At 38.6% G+C, this 25599-nt stretch overlaps 1 protein-coding gene across 10 annotated transcripts in view; it reads right to left on the bottom strand.

Annotated features, from left to right (window-relative positions):
• The window catches only part of LPP (LIM domain containing preferred translocation partner in lipoma), a 670167-nt gene that overhangs the window by 11782 nt on the left and 632786 nt on the right, over positions 1–25599 (bottom strand). The gene's annotated exons all lie outside the window — the stretch shown is intronic.

Raw genomic sequence — 25599 nt, 5'->3', positions numbered from 1 at the left:
TTCCTGAGAATCCCATGCTTTTACCAAACAACCATGTTTCACATGTAATAGGCTATAGTCCAACTGAGATATCTGGACAGCTTCACTGAGTTTATAATCTGGAATAAACCTGGGATGTGCATCTGATTAGAAAGATGCAGAACTGGATGAGATGTGGACATTAAAGAGTAGCTTTAGAGAATCTCTAAATGGCTGTGAGGAAAGAATTGCCTATATGTAAGTAAATAGTGTCCTGAAGTCTGACCTACAGCAATGGCTTCTGAATTGGCTTCCTTATAATATACCCCCCTTTTCCCCCAAATGACCACTGATTTCCTTTCCAAAACACAGATGTGACCAAGTACCTTCTTGATGACAAAAACTTAATGGCTTCATAAGGTAAAAAGAGCTAATTCCTTACATGCTATTCAACTCCCTTTCTAGGCTCAGCTTCACAGAACATCCCAGATTGCTCATCCTATTCAAACCTATGAAAAACTTCCCTACTTTTCTGCCTCAGTTAATGCCTCAACATATTGCAATTTTCAGGGTCGGTCAGAAGGCAACCCCCCAGTGAAGCCTTCCTTGATGGCCCCAGTTGGAATGAATTGCTTCTCTCTTTCCCCTTGCTGAAGACTTTGTTTACATTGCTTATAGCACTTACAGTATACACTTTAGTAAAATTATTTGTGCATATGTCTGTTTCCTACACTAGACTGTAGTTTCTTTAATGGCAGAGACTACTTCTTAAAAGTTTATTTCTCTGTCCCACAGTGTAAACAGTATACTGCCTGAAACAAAAGGAAGCCAGAAATGGACATGTGCAAAAGGAATGCATGGAGGAATATGGTCTTCATCCCACCCTGGCAGCACAGTGCTGGCCAGATTCCCCTGACCCTGGAATCTGCCCCAAGATGATTGGTAATTCCATCATCATCGTTTCTTCTGAACTGTGGTTGCCTGAGGTCCTGAAATTGCTTAGTATGCCTCTGGTCACAGTCTACACTCATGGAAACTATTAACTTACTGTTTTCCCCATTTTGAAGTGGTGAAATTGAAACAGCAGAAGAGTACAGGATGAGAGTCTAGAAATGACAATGGCCTGGAGAATGGGCACTGCTGCTTTTCTATTCTGACAATATGAGCTAACGTGGTTGGAAATTGTCTTTGTAGTGTTTGTGGTTTGCTCCTCTGTGGCTTTAGCTTTTTTTTTTTTTTAAACCAGCCCTGTAATGGAGTTGAACAAGCCAGAAGATGCTTGACCAGAAAATGTATTTGTTTGCAGTGAGGCTTGGCTGCCAGATTCAGCTCGTTTACTCAAAACCAGCAGCAACATATAAGGTTTAGTCTGTTTCCCAGGTAAGATTTTATGGTCTATGAAAGTTCTATTCAAAGGACAGGCACTCTGAACATTTCTGCTATAAAGGAAAAAGGGGTACAATATACCTTAAATGAGTCTATTATAAAATGCCCCAAATCGGAAAATAAAGGTTGCAAGAATGCAGTTGACTGGCAACTTGGGCTGGCTAGTGATGGAAGAAGGCACGTTAACCTTCACTAGCCAGCTCTTTTTATTGTGTTCCTCTCCTTTCAGTCTACAGGTGGCCCACTTGTCCCCTAGACATCTCTTCTCCTAGAGAAAGGAGAGAAACTCTCACACTGTCAGGGAGGAAGGCACTGAAAGTTCCTCCAGTCCAGGCTCTCACTGCACACGTGAGCAAACAGACCTGGAGAAGTAACTGATTGGACCTGAGTCACGGAGCACATGAGTGCCAGAGGTGGAACTGTTTTCTGACTCCCAATAATTCAGAAAGGGATCTGACGAATTCATTATGTGGCCATAGAAAGGGACAGTTGCTAGATGAAGAATATGTAGTGTTCTTCTGGCTTTGGTGTTATCTACTGTATGACCTTGGACAAGTAATTTCTTCTTGCTATTCCGCAGTGTTCTAATCTGTAAAATGATGATTAATTCAAACTCTGCAATTTTATTACTCTGTGATATATCAGCATGAACAACCTCAGGAAAAGGTGAATCTTTCCATTACCAAAGGTATACTAGAAACAACTGGATAACCCCTTATCAGAGGTTTGGAAGGGGGGTTTATCTGTTAAAAACCTTGACTCTATTACCTTTACTATGTCTTTTTGTCAGGACTGAGGCTGTCATTCCCCCAGCTGCTAGGATTATTGACAGCTGATGGTTCACAGCTGAATTCTTCTCTGATGACTCACTTCGACTGAAGAGAACCTCTTCCCCCAAGGTCACATCTTCTCAGGGGCAGCCTGTATCTACTGACTGGTAGATGTAGGCTATAAAGGCCCTGTCCTCTAGCTTCAAGGAAGGACAACTCTGCAGAGCTCTTCTGAATTCCAGAAATCACTAATGGGAGAATTTCAATCACCATAGAGGGAGATCTTTGTGTCTTATAGATGGTTATTTCAAAGACAGACAAGAAGATGCAGTCTTTGTTATGATTTTCTGAAGTAGGTTAAAGTGAAATGGTTAATAAATAAAATAGTTTTGAAGACCAAGTCTTCAAGCAAATGAGAAGGGATCATTCTAAGTATGTCTATTCAAATCACGTGTTTGGTAGATGGTTAGGAGGGAAGAGCACACTGTAGCTTAAGAACCTTCAAAATCAGTAGAGTCCTTCATGACCTGGCTCCTGATCCAGCTCCACTGCTCTCCCCCCAGGACCCCACCTTCCAGTGGCCACACTGAGCTTGCTGCCACATCTTTAATAAGTGATGTTCTTTCACAAGCCCAGACTACCTTACATCCTACCTTGCCTAGAGAATGCCTACTCCTTCTTCAAAGTGAAGCTCAAATGTCCCCTCTTCTGAAAAATCTTTCCTAATTCTCCATCTGTTATACTCCAAGCAAAAGATGTCACTTCCTCCAATCCCATAGGATTGTATGATGATTCTCCTATGACAATGAATACAATGCACTTCATTTAGTGGTTTATGTCAAACTCTATGATCAAACCGTGATCACTCTTCACTCCCCCCATGAAGTCATAATCTGAGGTTATGATTCTAGGAAACAGATTCTGAAACAGAGATTTGCATACAAGAAATAAGCCAAGACTGTCCTTGCAATCAGCACCTGTGGGAAAGTGCAGGAAGTACCTGGGTAGAGGAAGGAGATCAACAGTGATGCAGTTACAATCAAGGACCTGATGGTTCTGCGGAGAGCTCTGCAGCTGAGATGGCCCTGCAGAGTTGTCCTTCCTTGAAGCTAGAGGACAGGGCCTTTACAGCCTGCATCTACCAGTCAGTAGATACAGGCTGCCCCTGAGAAGATGTGACCTTGGGTGAAGAGGTTCTCTTCAGTCAAGGTGAGTCATCAGAGAAGAATTCAGCTGTGAACCATCAGCTGTCAATAATCCTAGCAGCTGGGGGAATGACAGCCTCAGTCCTGACAAGGGACATGTGTAGTACACTACAGAATCCACAACAGTAACCATCCTTGCCCAGTAGGTTCTTGGTATCAGCTGTGGAAGGCCTGATAGCCTAAGTTGCATGAAGAATCTAGATTACATTCTTTTTGCAGCAGGCACTGTCTGAAGATTTTTTTTTCATAGAAAATACTTAAAGAAGTTACTACAATGAAAGTATGGTTAAAGTGAGAAGACATAAGGATAACAGAAAAAATCAAGAAATTAGTCAGTTGCTAAAAGGCACAGCTTATCCACTTTTCTGAAATGACAGCAATACAATTGTGATTAAAAACAAAAAAAGTTAAATGAAAATAAAAATTAAATCATAAACAAACCTTGTACATAAAACTCCCAAACACAACTGTTTTTAAGCCAGAGATACAATCTGGTTGTATCTTTTCTATCCTTGGATATTACATAAATAACTTCTAATTCACAGGCAGAAGAGCTGGAAGAATCATCTGAATATAAATGAAGCATATATGTAACATAAACATTAAGTACTAGTGAGATGATAAAGAAAGGAATATTGCCATGATTTATATATTACATAAGTATATACGTGTTCAATGTTGAGCATTTTAGATCAAGAGACATACGCATTTGAAGATCCAGAAGACTATAAAGTTATTGCTGCCATTTAGAAATGTTAAAATTTTCATTTTATAAATTTAAAATGTGATCTTATATTCAGTCTTAACTTTTTTAGGTGTAAAAGCAATACTGTGAAACAGAAAGGACTCTTGGAAAGGTGTGAGATCTCATGTTCTAGAGACAGTTTTGGTCTAGTTGAGATAAGAACAAAAAAACAACAGAAAAAAAAAGGGAGAGTTAGACAATATTAGATTCTGACAAGTCCTTAGAGATTCCTCTAGTTCAGGAGTTTTCAACTCCTTTCACTTGCCTCCCTCTTCCACAATCCTTTTGTTCAGGAAAACAATTTATCAAGGAAACATCCAAAAGAACCAAAAATTACTTCTGGATGAAAAGCACGAATGGAAGGAGCCTGTGGGGGATCCACGTGGTACAGTCAGAAAAACTAGCAGATTCAAGTGAAGGGGCATGGACAGTGAACACAGCCAGTGGCAGATGTGGCGGTAGAGTACAGAACTCCTAGTTCTCTATTCAAGGGAGAATCCCTCTGCTCTATCACACTATATCTATTCCATATTTCAGTAGACTCACTCCATATTGCAAATAGAAGGCATTCAAGCTTACTACCTGCAAGTTACATGTAGATAAATCAAGAGAGGAAACATGTCAATAGTTAGACAGTTTGTTTCCCAAACTCCTACAGGAAAAGACAGAAAACTCATTGTTGGATCCCCCATTTCTACAATGGTATGCTTGCATAAAATTGATGCTCCACAAATATTGGTTAGATGATGAACAAATAAAGTCTGGGTAAGTACTTTACATATAATAAAATTATTCTATGTTACCATGCAAAACAATTCTACAGGCCAGAACTTCTCAACTGGCAGGCTGAGACAGTGTGCCTCAACTGAGTTCCAGGTGTACCATATTTAGGAAGGTTAGGAGGGACGAGAAGTTTCCAGGGTCCCTGAGTACTCATGTTGGGCCAGGAGTAGCCTCATCCATTTCCCCCATGTGCTGAATAAATGCCATCATTTTCTGTGATGTGAAAAAGGCTGGGAAGCACAGCTCAAGTGCAGGTGTTCCCAACAGAACAGCAATGTGGTCCAGTAAAAACAGCAGGGCTACGACCAGAGAATTTCTCTTGAAATGTGAGTGCCATTATTTGAACTTAAATATTTATATTACCTAACTTAATTATGGAATACAAATATATACTATATATTGATTCTGGTAATCAAAAGGCTTCCCAAATGAAGTCAGTACTTTTGGTTTTCTTTTTAGATGAACACATCATTTTACCTTGGTAGTTCTCCTAATGAGCCTACAGTACAAAACCTTCCAACAACTCTGTCTCCCTGTGAGGCATGTATTTCTTATTAAAATTTTCTTGCTCCTTCCAAATGTCTTTCACCTGTGTATCTTAATCTAAATCTGTGTTGGTATTTGTATCTAATATGTGTTTCAAAACAGACTTAAAATTTAATAGCAAACCTGGAGTTATCCCATTTCTACGACTGATTTTCTAATCAGAATCAAAATTCCTCCTTTACAGATGAAAATTCTAATTATTCCAGATAGGAAAAATTTTGAAACAATTTATTAGATGACATCAAATCCTTAAAATGTGTTTTCTTTTGATGTTATGATTCCCATGCCCCACCCCCAAGTGACAACTGTGGAACACATAACTGAAAGTTCAGTAAAAGAATTTCAACTTTCTGGGGTTTTTTTGGTTCACTTTTGCCAATGTTTTTGAGCATGGCTCTTTGCATCCAATGCCTATATTGCCTCAGATTTACTTTTCTTTCCTTTTTTAAAAATTAAAAACATTTTAACATTTATTTTTACATGTTTATAGGGTACAGTATGTTGTTTCAATACATGTATGTACTGCACAATGATTCACTTAGGGTAGATAGCATAGGTTTGCACCCATTAGTCCACTATTTTTCCCAGATTTCTTATAAATTTCCTTTCCATATGCTTCTCTGAAGAGCAGGGCTCCCTTCCCACTTATTATAGCATTGTGGGAGGCCAACAACAGAACAAAGTGTCCGATGTCCTGGCAGGTACAGAGGAAAAGAGAGAAAACAAAGATGCCATTCCAGCCCTTGACGGTTCCTGATGGAGTCACATCTATAAATAACTAATTCGAGGCAAAGGGCACAACAAATTGTTACTACTGAGGCATAAGTTATGTGTGACGGGAACACAGAGAATAGAGTAATTATGAATGGTGAGGCAGCAGGCAGGGTGGTAGTGGTCTGTCTCTAGGAATCTATTCTAGGTGGAATTTTGGTTGGCACTTGAAAAAAACCTATTTTAACATTCTACTGGGCCGAGCCCGTGGCGCACTCGGGAGAGTGCGGCGCTGGGAGCGCAGCAATGCTCTCGCCGCAGGTTCGGATCTTATATAGGAATGGCCGGTGCACTCACTGGCTGAGTACTGGTCACGAAAAAGACAAAAAAAAAAAAAAACATTCTACGGAATTAATGCTTTGTTATAACAAGAGTCTTCACCATCTAGTCCTCTTTGAGAGGAGACTCAGACAAGCCTGCATTGAAACAAACTTCATTTCACAGGTAGAAATATTGAAACAAAATGTGGGTATTGGGCAGTGTTGGTGAAGGGGAACTCAACATTGCCACCATGAACATCCGCATGTCAAAGCAGCACCGACAGGACGCGTGTGTTACTATTAATGTAGACTCTAGAAACAAAACTCTTACAAGACTTTCTGTTTATATTTGGATGACAAACTGGCTTTAAAGTTAAGAAATATGTCCTAAAACCATAAGAAAAAAAAAAAAGCTAACGGAAAGGACAAAAAGATCAGGACAGTTAGGCCATTTTATTCAATTATGCCATAAGCCACAAACTATATTCTTCACAGAGTAAATTATGCTCTGGTGTTTATCCTTAGGCAGTAAGGTTAGGATTGTGACCTGAGCTTTATTAAAGCAGAGAAAAAAACTCAATTAAAGGATATTTAGTCTATTTGTACTGGAAGGCTCAAAGTGGTGGTATTTTACTTTAAAATGTGTAACCCATGTGTAAGACATGCGAGGTCTTCCAAAACACTTCTCTTGAATGTCTCATAATCCTTGAGAAATGTTATGGTGGGGGGATGAAAAAGTGGGTAAGACTTGATGACTGTGTATCAGACCTTCATGCCAAGGACAAAATTAAAAGATCACAGAACTCATTTGATACTATCCTGAGAGGGAAAAAAGAATATAATTCCTTTCCTTCTAAGCCAAGTCAAATCATAGCTTTGCTCTTACAACATTGTCAAGGTACAGTCTTGTTAGGACTTAACTCAGGAATCAGAGCAGAAGGTCTGTCACATACAGTAAGAGAATTAGTGATAAGTTCAGGAGACCTGCTTGGGTTCAAAAGTCTAGGTAATTTTCTTGACCTCTCTGGCCTTTGGTTTCTTCATCTACTAAACAAGATTGAAAATGTTTACATTGCAGTGTTGTGAGGACTGAATGAGATCACATATACAAAGGCAAGTATCCAGTGCCTGGTTGTATAACAGTATGTTAGTTTTATATAATTCCCCTTACAAATTCTAAGGAGCTAGACATAGACTAAATTAACTTGTCATCCCTTAATCGTTTAATCAAATTGCTATATCTAATCACTACATTCCTATGAATTTTTTCCCTTTGCCATCACTTCTCCTATATTTTTATATATTTTGTATTTTTGTATCCTTAATAATTTTTTTAAAAAGATGAATTATCTAAGGAATCCTGTATATGATACTCTGGGATAACTAGATGATGTCATAACATAAAATGAGCTTCGGGATTCCTAAATAACTTTCCCCCTACTTTCCTAGAGATTTTGTGGAAAAGCTGTTCTTCCATGTAAATATTACTATACTCCAAGCCCAGACATTTCTTAGCTCTCCATAAAAGTAATTTATATTCCTTTGTACACCAAAACCAAAAACTGGCACCTTCACTTGGTAGATTCCTTAAAGTTTACACAAATAGGACTTCATTTAATCACCACAACAATCCTGTATAGTAGGTAAAATGGTAGAATTCCTATCCCCATAATATGCCACGTGACTATAATGTGGTCAGGATTTGAAACTATGTCTCCTAAGTCCAAAGGCAGTCTCTTAGTTCTACTTCACAATATCTTCCAGTGAACAAGTTTCTCCTATATCTTTCTATCTAGATTCATATGACGGCAATTATACTGAATGCAGTTCTCAATAATTAGCATTGTGCTGTCCCATAGCCTTTCATAAATACATAGTTTGGTTAAGCTCAAAAAAATTACTTAAATCATCTTGTTCAACCCTCTCACCTTATATACTAGGCCGCTGCATTCAGGGAAGTTGATTTATCTAATGATGCATATGGTATTGCATGAAAGAGCTGGTTCTGCATCCAGATGACGTGGTTTTTACGCAGTGCTCTTTTCCTAACCCCACTCTAGATCCTTTTTCGAGTACCAAAACTTCTCTTTGCTGTTCTGGCTCTTGTTAACAATAAGAATATGATGAAATTAACATAATTCTTTCCGTTGCCAATGAAAACCCATTAGGCTGAGTATATTACATTACTTGGGTTTTAGCCATGGTTGAAACAAAGCTATTGCACACTGATAAATACAGGGGTCCTCTGGCCAAGAACTCAGAGGAGCGAATCCTGTCCTCAGCCACATAGGATCATGTTGTTGGTCTAGCTTAGTCAATAACCTGTAAATATGAGTAGAGGTTATTAACAGACACTCAGACCAGTTCCACTGAGGCAGTCCCTTTTCAGAGTAACTGGAATTTCACAGCATCTGGAATCAAATTTCATAAACGATTTGAGTGTCAATTTTCTCATCTATAGAATGGGACACTAAATATTCTGCCCTCTCTACCTCCCAGAATTGTGAGAATTAAATGTGATAAGAAATGTGAGAAGCACTCTAGGAATGTAAAGAGATCGTTATAAAGTTTTTTCTCTGGGAAGGATCACTGTTTCAAATGAGGATTGACCCTTAGTCTTGGTTCATCTGTCTCTGACTAATTAACTGAGCCTGCTTTCCATTACACTTATACTGGAGAGAAGCACACAATTATAACACACACACACAGGTAACCCACAATCGCTTGCATATTAGTTTGGTAAAATACAGATTTTTTTGTTGTTGTTCTTGTTTTGTTTTCAACAGATATGCATTTTTTGTTATATTTTTCTTTAGTTTACATACCTGGAACACCTAATAAGTGATGCAGTAGTTCTTCATCATGCATTTAGAGTAGGTACAGAGGAAGTCTCACAGAATCTATAGATAGTACATGGATGCACTTGGCAGGGTCCATTTTCTTGATTTAACTATAGTCAAGGCCCAACTAAGCTCTTAATGCCTGTGCCTGTGCAGCACCATCTCAACAACCCTCAATCATGTTATTTTCAATGTAGAGTAGACAAAAGGCCTTCATAGGGAAAAAGACATCTTGGGGTCACAATGCTAACCTCAGGACTACTAGAAACTAAAATTGTTAGAGTTGATGTTTTTGGAGGCCCTGAATTGTCCAGTGGCAAAGAGAAATGAACCAGAGGCCAAGGGCTACAGTCTAGCCTTGCCAAGGCCAGCCACCGGCAGTGAGGCCTGTGCAAAGTATTTCTTCTTCGGGCCTAAATTCCTTCACTTATCAAATAAGGTACTTGAGCTGGTCCCTTGAAACTCTTACTGATTTGAGGACTGAACAAAAGCTTCAACAGGGCAGAGTTCTTTGTCTTGTTCACGGCTTTGCCCCCAGTTTCCAGAACCATGCCTGACACATAGAAGGAGCTCAATAAATATTTTACGAAGTAAATGAATGATCAATTGGAAATACTCCAAAAATTCATCCAACAGCATATACTCCCATAGACACACACAGAATTTCATCACCATCCTCAGATGGCCTTCCTTTACCATCCTGTTTAAGCAGTCCCCTCTCCTAAGCCAGACTGTCTCACTACCCTGTTACTTTCTTCATACTATCATAATTATCACAATAACTTCTTCATATTACTATCTCATACATTTAGTGCTGCCATGCTTATTGTTTATCTCCCCACCAGTCTATTGAAGACACTACTGCATTCACAGCCTCTGGAGCAGTGCTTAAGACATAAAAGGCAACCAATAGTATTTATGAATAATAAAAAAAAAAAAAAAAATGAATGACATTAAATATCCTAACAGCTAAGGTCTCTTCCAACTCTTGGATTCTTTGGTTCTATGTCAGCAAGAATTTATTTCTAAAAAAAAAAAAAAAAATTACTGCTACAAATTTCCCTAAGAATATAAATGAATTGAAGTCAATCTCACAACATAGGAAGTAGGGCAATGTTCTTTTTATTACAGTACTTGTCTACCTTGGGTATCTGACCCATCCGGGAGAAAATCTAAAACCTGGGCTTTGCGATGATGTTTTCAGCTACGTGTATACATAGTAATGACTGCCTGCCTGCACATTTCAGATCAGAATTAAGCCATTATGAATCATCCATTAGAATCAAGATCTGCAAGCAGAGACTAGAAATGCTCTCAATGCCATTCTGCTCACGTGTCGGTTCCCTTCAGAGCTGTCTGAAACTTGATCCTGCCAAGATGTTTATTTTCTACCTGACTTTATGAATTGCAATTACTTCCTAAATTATAGCAAGCCACAAGTGGTTTGAGCCAAACAATTAGGGTCACGGAAGGTCTCTACTTGTACTCCTGGGGATGACAGAAAAGCTTGTTTGAACCAAACTTGATCCTCTTTCAAAAGAAAGGGAAAACTTTAAGCCTCTAACTCCTGGGAGTGGCAAAGAGAACAGCCAGAGGGCCATGAGCTAACTTCGATTCTCTAGAGATCAGTTGAATAGATTTGGCAATCACTTGGCTTCTGTTGAAAACAAGGCCTTCTAATCATACTTCTGCCTATGGAAGACAAAAGACAGCACAATAGCTTAGAAACGGCGGAATGACACACCCACATCATGGCTGCGATGTCAGTGAGGTTTCCTTCTGAAAAGAGCACTGCTGATATGTTTGTCAAATAGCTGGCTCTGGAACCCATTCATGAGACTAGAACCTCATCGAGTTCAAAGGGAAGCTGGTGAAGTGATTTGCTTCCCTTAAATTGTATCTTGGCTGTAATATTTATGACACTAGAAACAAAATGATTCCATGTTTTGGTTCCTCTCTTTGCTCCCCACCCTGCCAAAAATGGTTTAGATTAACTAGATGTAAAAGGCACAGAGAGCGAGTACAGGGTTTTCCATTCTATAACTGCTGAAAGACAAAGGAAACAGAAAATACAGATGTTTTCTCCTTGCTGCTGTGAAAGGGTGGTGGACTCTTTAGTGTCTCTGGAATGCAAATTTCCTTTCACAGTTTAGCAGTCTTTTTTGGATTTCAGCACAGTGAACTAACACTTTCCTGGATTCCAAGACCTCCAGAGAACCAGATGGATGAGAAGAATTGGGAAAAAGAACCCACACTGCTTGAAAAAGGTATGAATTTCTCACTCTGCATTTAGCCAAAAAGCTCTGAAAATTAGAAGAGTGAAATCACTTTTGGTTTGTTCAAATGCATGCCATCCTTGTTTGTGGTGGGTAAAAAAATCCAAAGTGATTCCATGGTTTAGATTAAACTAGGATGCAAACTTTAACAAAGATGAAATGTTTACTATCAAAGGCAGGAAAGAATATAGATGGAAGAGACTACTCAAGAGGATCATTCTACACACCTGTGTTCTAAAGCCAGTGAGTGCTCCCCAATGGCAAACATTTCAACTTGACACTCAAGGCCCTTCAGCATACTGTCTTACCTGCCCATTCCAGGCACCTAGCCCATCATCCCTCACCTACTCAGTCTTCATTCCTGTCAATCCAAACTTTTTAACACTTGTACTCCTTGTTCTTGCATGTCTTTCCATCCACTGTTGCCTCTGCCTTGAACATTTTTTCTTAACAAGTTAAATGACTCAACTTTTAGGGCCCAGGGCATGTAAATGTTACCTCCTTTATTAATCACTGTCCTATTCTTCTGTTTTTTTTTTTTTTTTCACAGCACTGTTCCTACCTTCTTTATAGCAAGGACACATGTATCATGTTATCTGTTTATATGCTATGGCACATGGTCACTTCCAAAGATGACCACACCAAAATATATCCCATCCTCCACTGGGATACTAACAGTCTACCAGCAAGAGATGGGGTCCTAGAAGACCTTTGTAACTGCCTGGCCATTGGAATGCAGTAGTGGTAATGCTGCATGACTCCTCATGCTAATCATAAAATGTGACATGGTTTTCTCTTGAAACACATACCTCAGGAGCCTGGAGTTGCCATGTAAGAAGTGGGGCTATCCCAGGGCTGCCATGCTGGAGAGACCACGTGCAGATAGAAGAAAATGCCTGAAGAGCTCTAGCTGCTCCAGACCAGCCATTCAAGAATTCCCAGCCCAGGTGTAGAAGAAACCTTTGAGAAACTTCAGCCTGGAAAACTCATGAGACCCTAAGCCAGAATTGCCTAGTTGAGATGCTATCAAATTCATGACCTAATGAATTGTGAGAGATAATAAATGAATGTCCTTCTCAGCCACTAAAGTTTGGAGTGATTAGGTATGTAACTATAGTAATCAAAACATAGGCAGGCACACCTTCCATATTTGATTATGAGCTCTTCAAAGAATGGGACTTAAATTTTTTTTCTTTATGTTTCTAACACTGAAGATGGTGCATACAATACAGTAGAAATTGTTGAATAAATACTTGAATGAGTGAATGAATGAATATTAAAATCTTGAACACAACCACATGAAATTAATGCACTATAACTTCACGAAGCTATTTAGGTTTATTCAAAATTCTAGGGCTGAGCAATGATAATGCTGAAACCATAGTGTATATGGTTTTCAAATTATGCAAGCTATTGTTTATTCCCAGTAATAGCATGAGAATTTATTAGTACAGGAATATATGTATAGAATTCCTTTTCTTCATATTCAGTACTATTCTTAGCATCTCTAGATGTGAAAAGACAACAGTTTTCTTTTTGTGTGGCTCTCCATTAATAAAGACATCCTAACGGAAAAAAGAGAAAGGAGGACAGAACTGGTATTTGCAGCACTAGACACCGATGTGATACTAAGCACTAAGCTAGGTTCTTTCATAAACATTATCCCATTTCATTCTTAAACAGCCACAGGATGACAATATTGTCACTATGTCAGAGAAGAAGAAACTGAAACATAGATTTCTGATTCCTATGCACCCAAAGTTATAAAGTTCACAGGAATTAAACATAAGTCTGCCTGACTTCTATCCACATAATCTAGGGATTAATAAATACAAAAATTCCTTAAGCAAAGTGGAAACATTGCACCCAGTATGGACATATAAAATGATGAACTTGTATATATTCAAAGAGTTCTGATAGGCTTCTTAATTAAAGATCGCATTTTTCTGAGGATCAAAAATCCATGGTGTAGTAGAAAGAACATTTGACTGGAAGTCATGAAATGGGATACTAGTCCTAGAAATGTCACCAATTTGCTATGGTAGGCCTTGACAATCGTTTGCCTTCAGCTGCTCTTTCCTTCTGTTTGCAGAACCTCCAAATTGTAGCTAAGTACATGGTTGCCTGGAATACACTTCCCTCCCTTCCTTGCAGCTACGAGACTTTGGTCCACTGGAACGCAGGAGCATCCAGCTTGCATCACTCAGTGGAAGCTACATGCTGAGCATGTCAGAGGGATACAGCAGGAGACTGGTCCTTGTCTACACTGCCCTGGATCTTCTACTTCCCTCAGGGAGAGAGAAATGAACACTGTCTTACTGAATCACTATTACTCTGTTTTCTGTCACTCCAGCTGAATCTAATCCTAACTAATGCACTTTGTGATCTGAGTCAAGTTATTCCCCTTTTCTGTGCCTCAGTCTTCATATCTGTGTAACAAAGAGGTTGGAGTAGGTGATGCCTGAGATCCATTTCCAGTCTCATATTCTCTATAACTGAAAGACATGCTGTAAGGAAAAGAATCCAATAAGAAAAAGTATTTCAAACAACCTCCTTCCTCCAGCACCTCGGCACGCTGCCCTGCTAGCGAGTAGCCCTTAAGAACTGGTAAGAGTGCTACATCAATATCAGTGGGAGCTACTCCAGAGACGAATGCATTCCATGCAGTTTGTCGGTGTGAACAGATGTCAAGTAATTGCCTCCCACTGGAGCACAGTGAGCTCAGCTCACCTGGAGACTCATGAGACAAAGCTTGAGGCTTTGAGGTTTCCACAAGTCTCAACCCAGCTCGTTCTGCCTGTATCACCCAGAACAAGTTCTTACAGTGGTACATAAATAAGAATTAGTTAAGATCATAAATCTCAAATGATTATTGAAATCACATCCAGAGAGTTTTACGAGATGGAGAATAACATTTTATGATTTATAATAATAAACATGTATAACTTGTGCATTTGCAAAAATCAGGATGAGGCCAGCGAGGCCTCTAGCGAGCAGCACTTCAGGAGGTGCTCGCTGCCAGGGTCCTGCGAGTGCCCGCGAGGGACTGCCTCCTTACTTGGGTTCCCCAGGAGCCTCACATCCCTCATCCTAGCCTTGGTTCTGTTTCTTATTTTGTACTAACTTTTTTTTTCCTAAAGAAATTTTACCTAAAGGCTATTACTCATTTTAAATCTACATTTGATCACTACTCCCTTATTTCACATCAGCTGAACTAAGGAGTGTTTCTATTTTTTTCCATCATTTACAGTTACAAGCCCACTCTAGGCATTTCAAACACCCCCATTTATTTACTCGTTTTCCTGGTTTCAAGAACAGATATTTGTCTGACAACTTATTAGAGTTCAAGACAAAGTATAAGAGAGAATGAAAAAATACTTTACAATTGCTTGGGTCATAATGATAACTTTCTTAATTTTAGCATGGTACTTTCTAACCACCTGGGTTACCGACTTACAAGTATATTTTCAACAGTCTTATCAGTATTTTCCAAAGCCTTGAACTATAAAAGGCTACACTGAACACACTGCCATCTTTCCAAAGCATTCATTCTCTTCTTCCTGAGTTTCTTACTGTGTGAGAATCCTTACTCACTTATCCAGAATAACCCCCAGCCCCCACCTCAAGTCTTCTTTGATTTCTCCATCTCCCTCACCAGGGGGTGAGTTCTAAGCAAACAGCAGGTCCACTTTTTCCCTCCTCTCAATGCCCTTGGCTTCCACCCTAGTTCCGGTTCAATCATTCCTGACAGTACAACTGCATCATCATCAGGGATGATCTTTTTTGACACTGGTTTGCTTTACTCCAGGCATCTCACACTCAAATAAAAGAACCAGAAAGGCAAATGGCAGAATGCACGCCCCAACAGAGGGCGGAAGGTGCTTCTCAGCAATAGCAGAAATTGTGAACTCCACTTTTTAACAGAAGCTGGAAATCTAGATTTTTATGTGAATTCTCCCAAATTTCAAATGTTTGCAACTAGTTTAAATTTTTTTAAAAATCCTTTTTTTATGCCTGAATTCAATACTTTATTGTTATTCTTTATGAGATCATATTACGGTATAATTAGTGACATCACTGTGATAATACAAATTTCTAGGAAAGCACTGCATAATGTTGAATATACTAATTATCCTGACTTGAGCATCACATACTGCACACGGGTATTGATATTCAACGTTGTACCCCCCCCGGATATATAGAATCAATGATGTTTCTTTAATTTTTAAAATTTTTATTTTATCATTACACAATGTAAACGTTTTTTGTAGAAAAAATCTTTTGAATATCAAACAAAATACATCTGCAAGTATGTAGCCTGAGAATGGCCAGTGTGTGACCACTACCCTACTCTAGTCGATTACCTTTGCAACATGCTTTTAAAACACAGACAAAATCACATCTCTTCCTTGCCTGGAAACTATGAACAGATTCCCTTATGCCACTAGGGGAAATCCACTCCTTGGCATGGTAAGAATTGTCACAACTTTGACTCACGCTCAGCCATTCCCCTACGTACCCTACATAGCCAAATCAGATCACCTGCAGCTCTCTGAACATATGCTAAACTTTCTCCCTCTTGGCACCTCTCTTCATACAAGGGTACTTCAAACAGTTCATGGGAAAATAGAATTAAAAGATAATATAATTTTTCCATGATTTTTTCGAAATAACCTGTATTACTCTTCTCACTTACATCTCTGACTGAACAACTCCAGACTGCAGGTATGTGTGCCCTCTTCTCTGAAGCCTTCCCTGAATTAGTCACTCTCTGGCAGAACAGATGATCCTTCTTTCTTTGTTCATAAAACTTTTGCAGGTGTTCTCCTGTGGCATCAGTTACACTGTGTTCTGGCTTTGTGTACATGTTAGTCTCCACCATGTTTTGAGCTTTTTGAGATGGGACCAAGACTTACCCATCTTTTGCATCCCCTACTTAGCACAGTGTCTGGCACAAACAGCAGGTGTGCAATAAGTGTTCCTTGACTAATGAATGACTCAATAAAAGCACAAATGCAAAGAGTTAATTTTATTGAGGTTAACAGTGTGGATCCTCATCTAGCTTAGATGAAACTAGACTTCATAGAGGAAAGTAGGTTTAGAAGACAAAGGGGGTAGTCTGGAAATAAAGTGTGGGCAGTAATTGTAAGTGTTTTCCTTATCTGAGATAAGCAGCAATAATAAACACTTTATAGTCACATAGCATCTTTCTTGGGTGAGTTCTCAGTCTATCCTGGGTAGGATCTCTTCACCTTGTTTGTGAATCAACTTGGCCCAAGGTCACAGAGTCAGTATTTGGCAGAAACAACAAATAAAAAAGGTATCAATTCCCATGTCAGTGCTCTGAGTTCCAAAGCATACTGTCTCCATTAATAGTGCTCTCCTTGCCAAGGATACACAGCGCACACACCAGAGGAGATTTTTGAAATAAACTGGCTGTGAGACCTGTTTAGATATGCTTCTCACTCATTCACATTCGATCAAAGAGAACAAATCATAGACATTCTAAACAGTTACCTGAAGAGAGGACCATTCTAAAATTCTGGATAAACAATGTGTCTCCTGCAAGTAAAAATTCGGTTTACTGTATGGATTTTTTTGTAACTCAGTAACACTCCCTCAAGCCCACTGAATTTTTAACCTCTGTCAAGCTTTTTACCTACTCCCTCCCTCCACCTTCTAGTGGAGGGCACGAATGTCCTAGAATTTCCAAATTCTGGGGCTGTCTGACCCTGGGGCTATCTGAGCTTTGACTGCAGAATCTTGAGATACATCTCCCCATACAGAGGTCATTTCTCTGCAATGCAGTACTGGTAACTTAATAAACATTCTCATTATGTCCCTCTGGGTCCTCCACTGGAAAACAGGACACACCAGGTCTTTATAATATGATTTTCTGGATCTAATCCAAATTTGGTAGAATATAAGGCAATAGTGAAAGATCTCAGGCCCTTTAAGTGTGAAAATAAAGTTCACACTTCATTTTAGAAGTTCCAAGGTTAGAATTTAAAGTTTTGCACTTCAGTAAATATTAGAGGATCTAATTTTGATGTCACAAGGAGAACTAGCAGAAATGACAAATTCTAAGTAATTACATTATTACTTTTATTGGGTTCATACCTTATGTCCTGTGACTTTTATATGTATTATCTCAAATGTAACACAAAAAAATTTATCTCAAAATAACTTTGAAAAGTAGGCATTATTATTACCAATTTACAGATAAGAAGACTAAGATAAGTGAGGTTAAGTGATCTGCCCAAAGTTGTTCAACTGGAATGTAGCTGTGCCAATATTAAAAACTTAGTCTTTCTGATTCCGTAAGTCTATGACCTTTTCACTCTCCTGTGCTGCAAAATAAATATGTTCAAAGAGTTGGACAGTAAAAATACTTCATACTTCTCAAATCCACTTTTGCTTACAGATGGAATTTTTAATTTACCACTAATATTTGGGTAAATATGCGAACCTCTAAATTCCCTTGGTATCCAAAATAATTACACTGACTTATGAGAAATTAGAAAAATATCCTCCTTCACTGGTCAACTCCCTCCAGTTTTGTTTCTGTTTTTAAATGTTTGGGACAGATAATGTTTCTTAAAATGAAGCAAAGTTTGCCTTTAAAATAAAAAATTCATAGAAAGTATTTCCCAAAGGGGGAGGAATTGTATTCAAATGCATTTTTCACTATGAATTGTGAAGAAGAGAGTAGGTATTAAATAAGTTGAGTCCTAAAGTAAAACAGACATTGTCAAACAAATAATATTAGCCAAGAACTAGCTGAAATATAGGTAGGCCAGCACTTTGACTATCTGGTGCCTAAACTCAGACTGTACAACTTCTACAAATCAGAAGAAAACAAAAGTAAGTCAATAATATAGAAAGTACCACCAAAGACAATGGTTATATATGAAAGGGAGGCAGAAGGAACAAATCCATAATGAAGTTTTGAAATATGATAAAAAGTATGATAAAGTATGCCATCTATGATTAGCTTTGCAAATTAATAGTATTCTAAGAGCTTAAAAACTATATGAAATTTTAAGACCTAGCACTTTTTAAGGAAATCTTTCTTGCAGCAAGCTCTTTAGACAACATTTATCCAATAGGGTCCAAGTCTAAAAAAGAGAAGTGTGGAGTGTGGGAGAGGAAGAGGAACCAGAGATATTATCCTGAATAATCTGAAGCTTTGCATACTTCCCCACAGAGATGCAGAAGGGAGGGACTGCAGGAGCAACTGGGAAGGATGAGGTGTCTAGAGCCAAGAGGAGGGACTTTTGGATTTTCAAAGGATCACAGAATGCCAGAGATGAAAAAGCTACAGGGCTCTCCAGTCCAACCAGATCACTTTACCAATGGAGAAACTGAGGCCTGGTGACAAAGTGGCTAGTTACACTGCCAAGCCAGGGCAGAGCTGCCCTTTAAACAGAGGTCTCTTGATTCTCAGGCCAGTGCTCTTTCCACTTCCACATGACACTAGTAGGACCAGTGGAGGAGTAAATGATTACTACGAGAAGCAAAGATACATGCCTAAAGAGGTCCAGGTTGGTACCAAGGTCCTTTGTGGCAAATCCCCTAAAGCCTGTGGTACTGACGAAGATGAATTTGACCCAAGGATTCAGTACTTGTATTCTCATGTTTTCAGTTATATAAATTCATGATAAAATAAAAAAAGGAGGAGAATGGATAAATTAATTGTGGTATATTCATAGCATGTGGTATATTCATAGGATACTAAACAACAAAAAGAGACAGATCACTGATACAAGAACATCGATGAATCTCAAAAAAACTGAACATTAAGTGAAAGAAGCCAGATTAAAAAAATAAATATAGTACACTTTCACTTATCTGAATTAAAAGAACAGACAGATAATTTATGGTGACGGAAGTCAGAAAGTAGTTGCCTCTAAGAGTGGCAGGTCGAATCTGACTGGAAAGAGTCATGAAGGAACTTTCTGGGGTAATATATACAATTTTCAGACCATATCCAACTGAACACTCATTACCTGAGTATTTTATTGCATGTAAATTATCCCTCATTAAAAGTGAGAAAAATATAAGAAGAAAATAAACTATATTAAAAGTGATATTATAAATAAACATATTATGTTGCAATATAGGAATATATAAAATACAAGATATAAATAAATAGATATAAAAATAAATAAATAAATAGATAAAAATAGGAAAAAAACATTCATTCTATAGCCCATTTAACAAAGATGAATGTCCTAGGTAGAATAGGGCTTAACTCTCTAAGTGCAAACAAATAAATGAAAATTTCGCTCTTTTTAAGACAAGTTGGACATTATAGAGTATGATCTCTTTGTCACTTTAAATAACTCACATTCATAACTTAACCTTTTTATTCATAATGAAATTTGCAGCTCTTTCAATCAACTCCTTACAGAAAAAAGTTAAAGAACGATTTCAGAGGAGGAAGGGATATTTGAAGTCATTTGGTTCAAATATGTAACTGGATAGTTGAGAAAACAGATTCAGAAAGGGCAGACGACTTCACAGGAAGAGGCAGAGGCAGGAGTAGAATTTAGTTTTCCAGGTTTCCATAGTGAGTTCTTTTCATTGTACCGCACTGTCCCATGGCCTTGAAATATGCCTTAAACCTGGCCCACCCCAGACGTCCAACTTCATAAAGCACTATGACCAAGAAAGGTACAAATTATAGAGATTGTTTTTCTAATGAGTCTTCCATTTGGCTGACAAATAGACTTTGCAAAGATTGACTCATGAACACATCTTATCAGTAAGCTGACATTAATGAAGGGCCTATACCAAATCTACAGCCTTGGTTCTCTGCTTCTCCTGCTATGTCCAGGAAGAGTCTGATGAGCCAAACAGCCCAGAGCAGGAAGAAAAGTAAGTCCCAAACAGGGCACCATTTTCCCAAGTGGTTTGGATGCCTGCCACATGGGATTGCTCTACTTTTTACACAAACCAAGCCTGAGCTTGCCCTGGAGACCAGAGGGAGCCAAAAACACGGCTGGAGGTGAAAAGGAATGCTGCTGGATTTCAGAACAGGCTGGGATACTAGCATCAGTTTATGCAATTTCATGTCATGGGCAAGTCACTTCATTGGTAGTTGCCTATCTGTAAAATGAGGACAGTAATGTCCCTTTGTGGGGTTGCAAGAATGAAGATGGTAGAAGCCCAAGTCCAGGCCTCTGCAAATGCACAAGATTCAGTTATAACGGATAGTGTAATGCTTCCTCTAGTCTTAGGAATCACAATGTGACTTCCTTTTGCATTTTCCATACCTGGCCTTCTAGATCTGAGAGGAAGACATGGTTGTACGTAGGTAAAACATAGCTTTTCGTGACCTCAACTATCTCTTGAATTCATAGATTTTGGTCCCTAAATAGACAAGGGGTGCAACAAAGATCTGAACATATCACTCCCTGCCCCCACCAAAAGCTAGAAGAAAATCTTGGGTTTCTTAGAATATGAGGAAATAGGAAAACTGGGCTGGAAAAAATTTTTCTTCTTCTAGTGATAAACCTTTGTGTCTGAGGACTCTAGGAAGTAGGACTGGAATAATAACATGTACCCTACATTTACTTGATTGGCATATTTTTTTTATCTTATATAGAAAACATTAATTTATAATTTACTACTTGTGGATAGTAAAACTAAAGTTTAGAAAAGTTAAGTAACTTACCCTTGACGGGCTGCTTAACATTTAAGCAATAAAGCTGTGTTTTGTATTCAAGCCTGTCTGACTCCATCCTATGGTACCTCCCTAACCCCTATGCCTTGCTGTTTACTCAAATAAATAATTCTTTCAGCAGATGTGTTAGCTCAGTCTTGCAATGATTACCACATTTACTGCTAGTCCTAGAAGTGATGTGCAAAATGTTTGCTGGAGGCTTGGGGGCTCTAACTACAGAATAAACATCAGTTATCCTTGTTGACATCATAAGAGAGCCGTGGGCCTTAAAATCTAACCTAGAGTAACAATTGGCGCTTGCAGTGAGCTTTTAGATATTTAGATAAGACTCTCTTAAAGCACCAATAAAAATATTTCCTTGTTTACACATTAGACTGCCAGTTTCAGAGTTTAATGCAGGTTTGTATAGAGAATACCTTTCTCTACTTGTAGTTGCAGTCAGGGTTCTCTCTTTCCTAGAGAATTTTAGGTAAAAGAAGTCCTTTTGTAGTTGTCATCAAGTTGTATGTAAGAAGACAGAAGTGTGGAAGACACTGCTGCAAATTGTGACCCCATCCCCTGGCTTCAACTCCAAAAGTCTTATAAGAAATTACATTTCAAACTTTCAAATGAATGAAAACCACTGGTGTGAAATGAAACTGCTTCTATCCTAAGTCTGTATATTTTCAGGGAGTAAACTTCTAAGTATTTTGAGAGAAAGAGGAGACGGTGAGGGGAGAGAGGCTGAATAAGCCACGCCTTTTTATGTGACTCTGATTATGTGAAACACGTAGAAATCACCATGGCCTTTGGGGAAAGAACATGGGTTTAAGAGTTTCAAAATGTACATATGAATCCCCCATTATTTAGAAACTAACTTATGTCACAAATCCTTTTATCCTCCTAGAATAAATTTTTCATCTGTAAAATGTAGACCACAATACATCTGAGAAACAGCAGTAGAACAATAGAGTTAGAGTGATAAAGTAAAAAAAAAGAACATTTATTATAATAATAGAGTATTAAATAATTTTAGCAATAATAGAATGTTAAAATAATAAAGTACTTTATAAGCCCTAAAATGCTAAACAAATATTGGCCATCTTTTGAGACTGTTATTAATCAGAAGCTACCTGATGGAACAAGATTCAGAATAGAAACCGCCAGAGATAACATTTTTAATAATACAAGTTTGCATATGTGGTGTTTGCATAGAGGAATCTATGGCTCAAAGCTGCTCCACATTTTCTCACACTAGGCAGACAGGGAGACAAGGCTTCCAGGGCTCCTGAATCACCTAAAGCTAAAAGGATGTACTGCTAGGACTCAGACCCAAACCGTGTAAAACCAAAGCAAAGGCTCTCTTCATTTCATTACCATTCGGCCTCCCTTTGACTCTTGGGCAATGACCCCTGTGTATTTCTTAATTCATCCTTGTTAATTTTCTTTTCCTCAAAGTAATGATGATATTTAGAAAGACCTCAAAAATGGAAAAGATTCTGGAAAGCAGGGCTGCAGGCTTAGAAAAAGTGAATGATGGCTTTAATACTTAGTCACTGGCCATCAAACTTGAAATAGGGGCAATTTCAAGATTTATATCAAAAGATATAAACAAGGTCAGCAGAACAGACTGAATTTCTCAATTGATTAAAACAGTGACTATTGTTCTCCTTTCCCCTAACCAAAAGAACTCCCAATTTAGCTATCAACACAAAAGACAGAGGGCTGGACTGTCAGTGAGAATAGCAACACTGGACATTAAGCAGGCAACCCAGATCTCTCCTCAGCTCTTCTGTATCCCTAGAACCAGCCAGTTTTAGAACAGTCACAGAACAGAGTAAAGTTACATTTATTTATTTTTTTAAATATTGTGAATGTACATACAGTATCTTGATGAAGGCAAGTTCACACCCCTGATTCATTCACTAATGATAAGGCAAATATGTCAGTTTCCTCATCTGTAAATGATAAGGATTTAGACAGGATCTCTAAAAGCCTGCGCAGCTCTGAGAGTTTAGGATTTTATGCCACATGAACACAAAGTTAGGCAACCAAGCATGGCCATGAAGCCCAGGGATCGAGTCTCATGGAACCAGTGCCATTTGTGGGAAGACATTAAAAATATTAATTCTGTAACTGGAAATATTTTAATTTCCACTCATTAGGGCTCTACTGGAAGTATCAAAAAAATTTATGGGGTATTAAAAAGCAATAAGAAAAATGTACCAGTTAAATAAAGTCTTATGAAAACCTAGGTGGTGCATCTAATAGAATTAAGCAGCTCATGGAATCAAACTGGAAAACTCATCCATGCATTCATTCACGCATTGAGCCCCTATTGTGTGCAAAGCATAATTATAAGCCCTGCAGGGACAGAGTGAGGAATCAGATCATGGATGCCGCCCTTGTCAAGTTGCTCATACAGAAACAATAAGAAGGAACTCCATACACGACTGGAAAGTTGACAACACTGAAAAGTCATGAAACATCAAGTGCTTATTATGTAAGGCTGGGGCAAACCTGACAGCCCTAAAACCAGCATCAATTATTGCTATAGAAATATGAACGTACAAGAACGTTTCATGTTTGCCCTCCTCCCAGCCTGGAGACTAAAGAGAATAATCTTTTATTTTAAGCTTAAAGAGACAACATCAAAGAATTTAAGACTCAAGATGTGGGGAAGCCAAAGCTCACACACAAAGAGAAATCAAAACAGTAGGCTGCAGTAGATACATTTTTCTTTACTCTCTTCTTCTTTATAGAAAGTTAAAATAAACATTTCCTAGAGTTTTGAAAAACCTAACATGACTCTACAGTTCTGGACAGAAGCAATATATGAAGTTTATCTGAAATAAAAGGCAAAGTTAACTGAAAGCATTTGTTCTAAGTCCTGGCAGACAGGTGTTCACAAGATATACAATTAGGCCATTGCTTCTTCATCAAAAACACAAAGAAGTACAAAGGAACAAGGTGCACATGTGACACAATTATAATGGTTTCTCTTCAACATAAACTACTGTGTCTTTGCATATGAAGATTGGGCAGAAGGCTTGATTCGAGAACTGCTACCTTATTTATCGACACCTTCTCTGTTAGGTAAGAATGGGCACAGCCACCCTGCCCCCCCCATACCTCCCCAGATATCAAGGTGGAGCCATTCCTTACCATAGGGGAGGTCCTTTCCTGTTGCCACAATGGATGGCCAGTGGATGCCATTTCTGTGGCAGCCCCAACTGAGTCTTGTCCTATTTCTCACTTGTCTCCTTGCTTATACTTTAACAGTGTCGGGACCTTGTGAATAATTATTTTATCTAGCACTGGATTAAATTTGCCTTCTTGTGGGCTAGTTTAAAGATGCAAACTATTGGTATATGTGTCTCTGGTCAAATGGGAAAGGACAGTAAGGAAAATACACTGAACTAGGTAGAATCCTACCTAATCCTACTAGGCAGTTAGCTCTGCTGCAAACTCTTTCCAGGATATTCAGCAAGGAAATTCCTCTCTCAGGGCTCAGTTGCCTCATCTGTAAAACAGAAGGCTCAAATAAACGCTGTCATGTTCTATGAAATGTGATACTCATTCATCTCTACTCTGTGGGGACACAATCCATCTGTAATTTGAGAGCTGCTGACATGGATTTTCAGATTATCCAAATCCTCTTGCTTGGTACCTCAGATGCTATGGCAAGATCTAGGACTACATTATCTGGTTCATGGGAAAATGAGACCCAAGAACATCCATTTATTTAGGAAATAAACAGTATAGAACATCAGCTTTCTACAAGGCCTTCTGCTAGACACTGGGGTTAAAATGATGAACAAGACTAATAGGTTCTCTGCATTGCAAGAGCTCGCCATCTAGTGAGGGGAACTAAGGAACTGAACAGACAAATTAAAAATTTCAGTGGTATATGTTGGTGAAAAGTTTTCTGGGATCAATGACGAAGAAGCGGGTAACTTCCTTGGTGGGGAAGGCTGGCAGCACCACGTCTGAACCTCTGAGATGATCAGCCAATGGAACTCCAAGGAACCAGGCTCAAACAGTTCATACTAGCATTCGAATTAATACCTCAGGCCTCGATTGGAAAACTAAAACCAAACAAAAATCAAAGAACCCCCAAAATTAAACCAAAGACAACCTGAAATCATGGACAAAAACTAGGTTAGCTGAAAGACGAAGAGAGCAAAAACGCAGCACTGTTAGCACATTTCTGTAAGTTCCTGCCACTTGATATCACAAGGAAAGAAATCATCATGCTATAGGAAAATAGGGTGTGCACAGAGAAAGGTAAAAATTCAGACCAAGGGTAGAAAACACTTTTGTGGGAACAAATATAAAAGGCTATAGGGACAGCTGGCTGACTGAAAATTTTCTCATCTAAGGTTTTAAAAA

This window comes from Cynocephalus volans, chromosome 1 (assembly GCF_027409185.1).
Source record: "Cynocephalus volans isolate mCynVol1 chromosome 1, mCynVol1.pri, whole genome shotgun sequence".
Lineage (NCBI taxonomy): Eukaryota > Metazoa > Chordata > Mammalia > Dermoptera > Cynocephalidae > Cynocephalus > Cynocephalus volans.
Note: the sequence above shows the minus strand (reverse complement) of the source record. Positions and strands in the feature narration are given on the sequence as shown.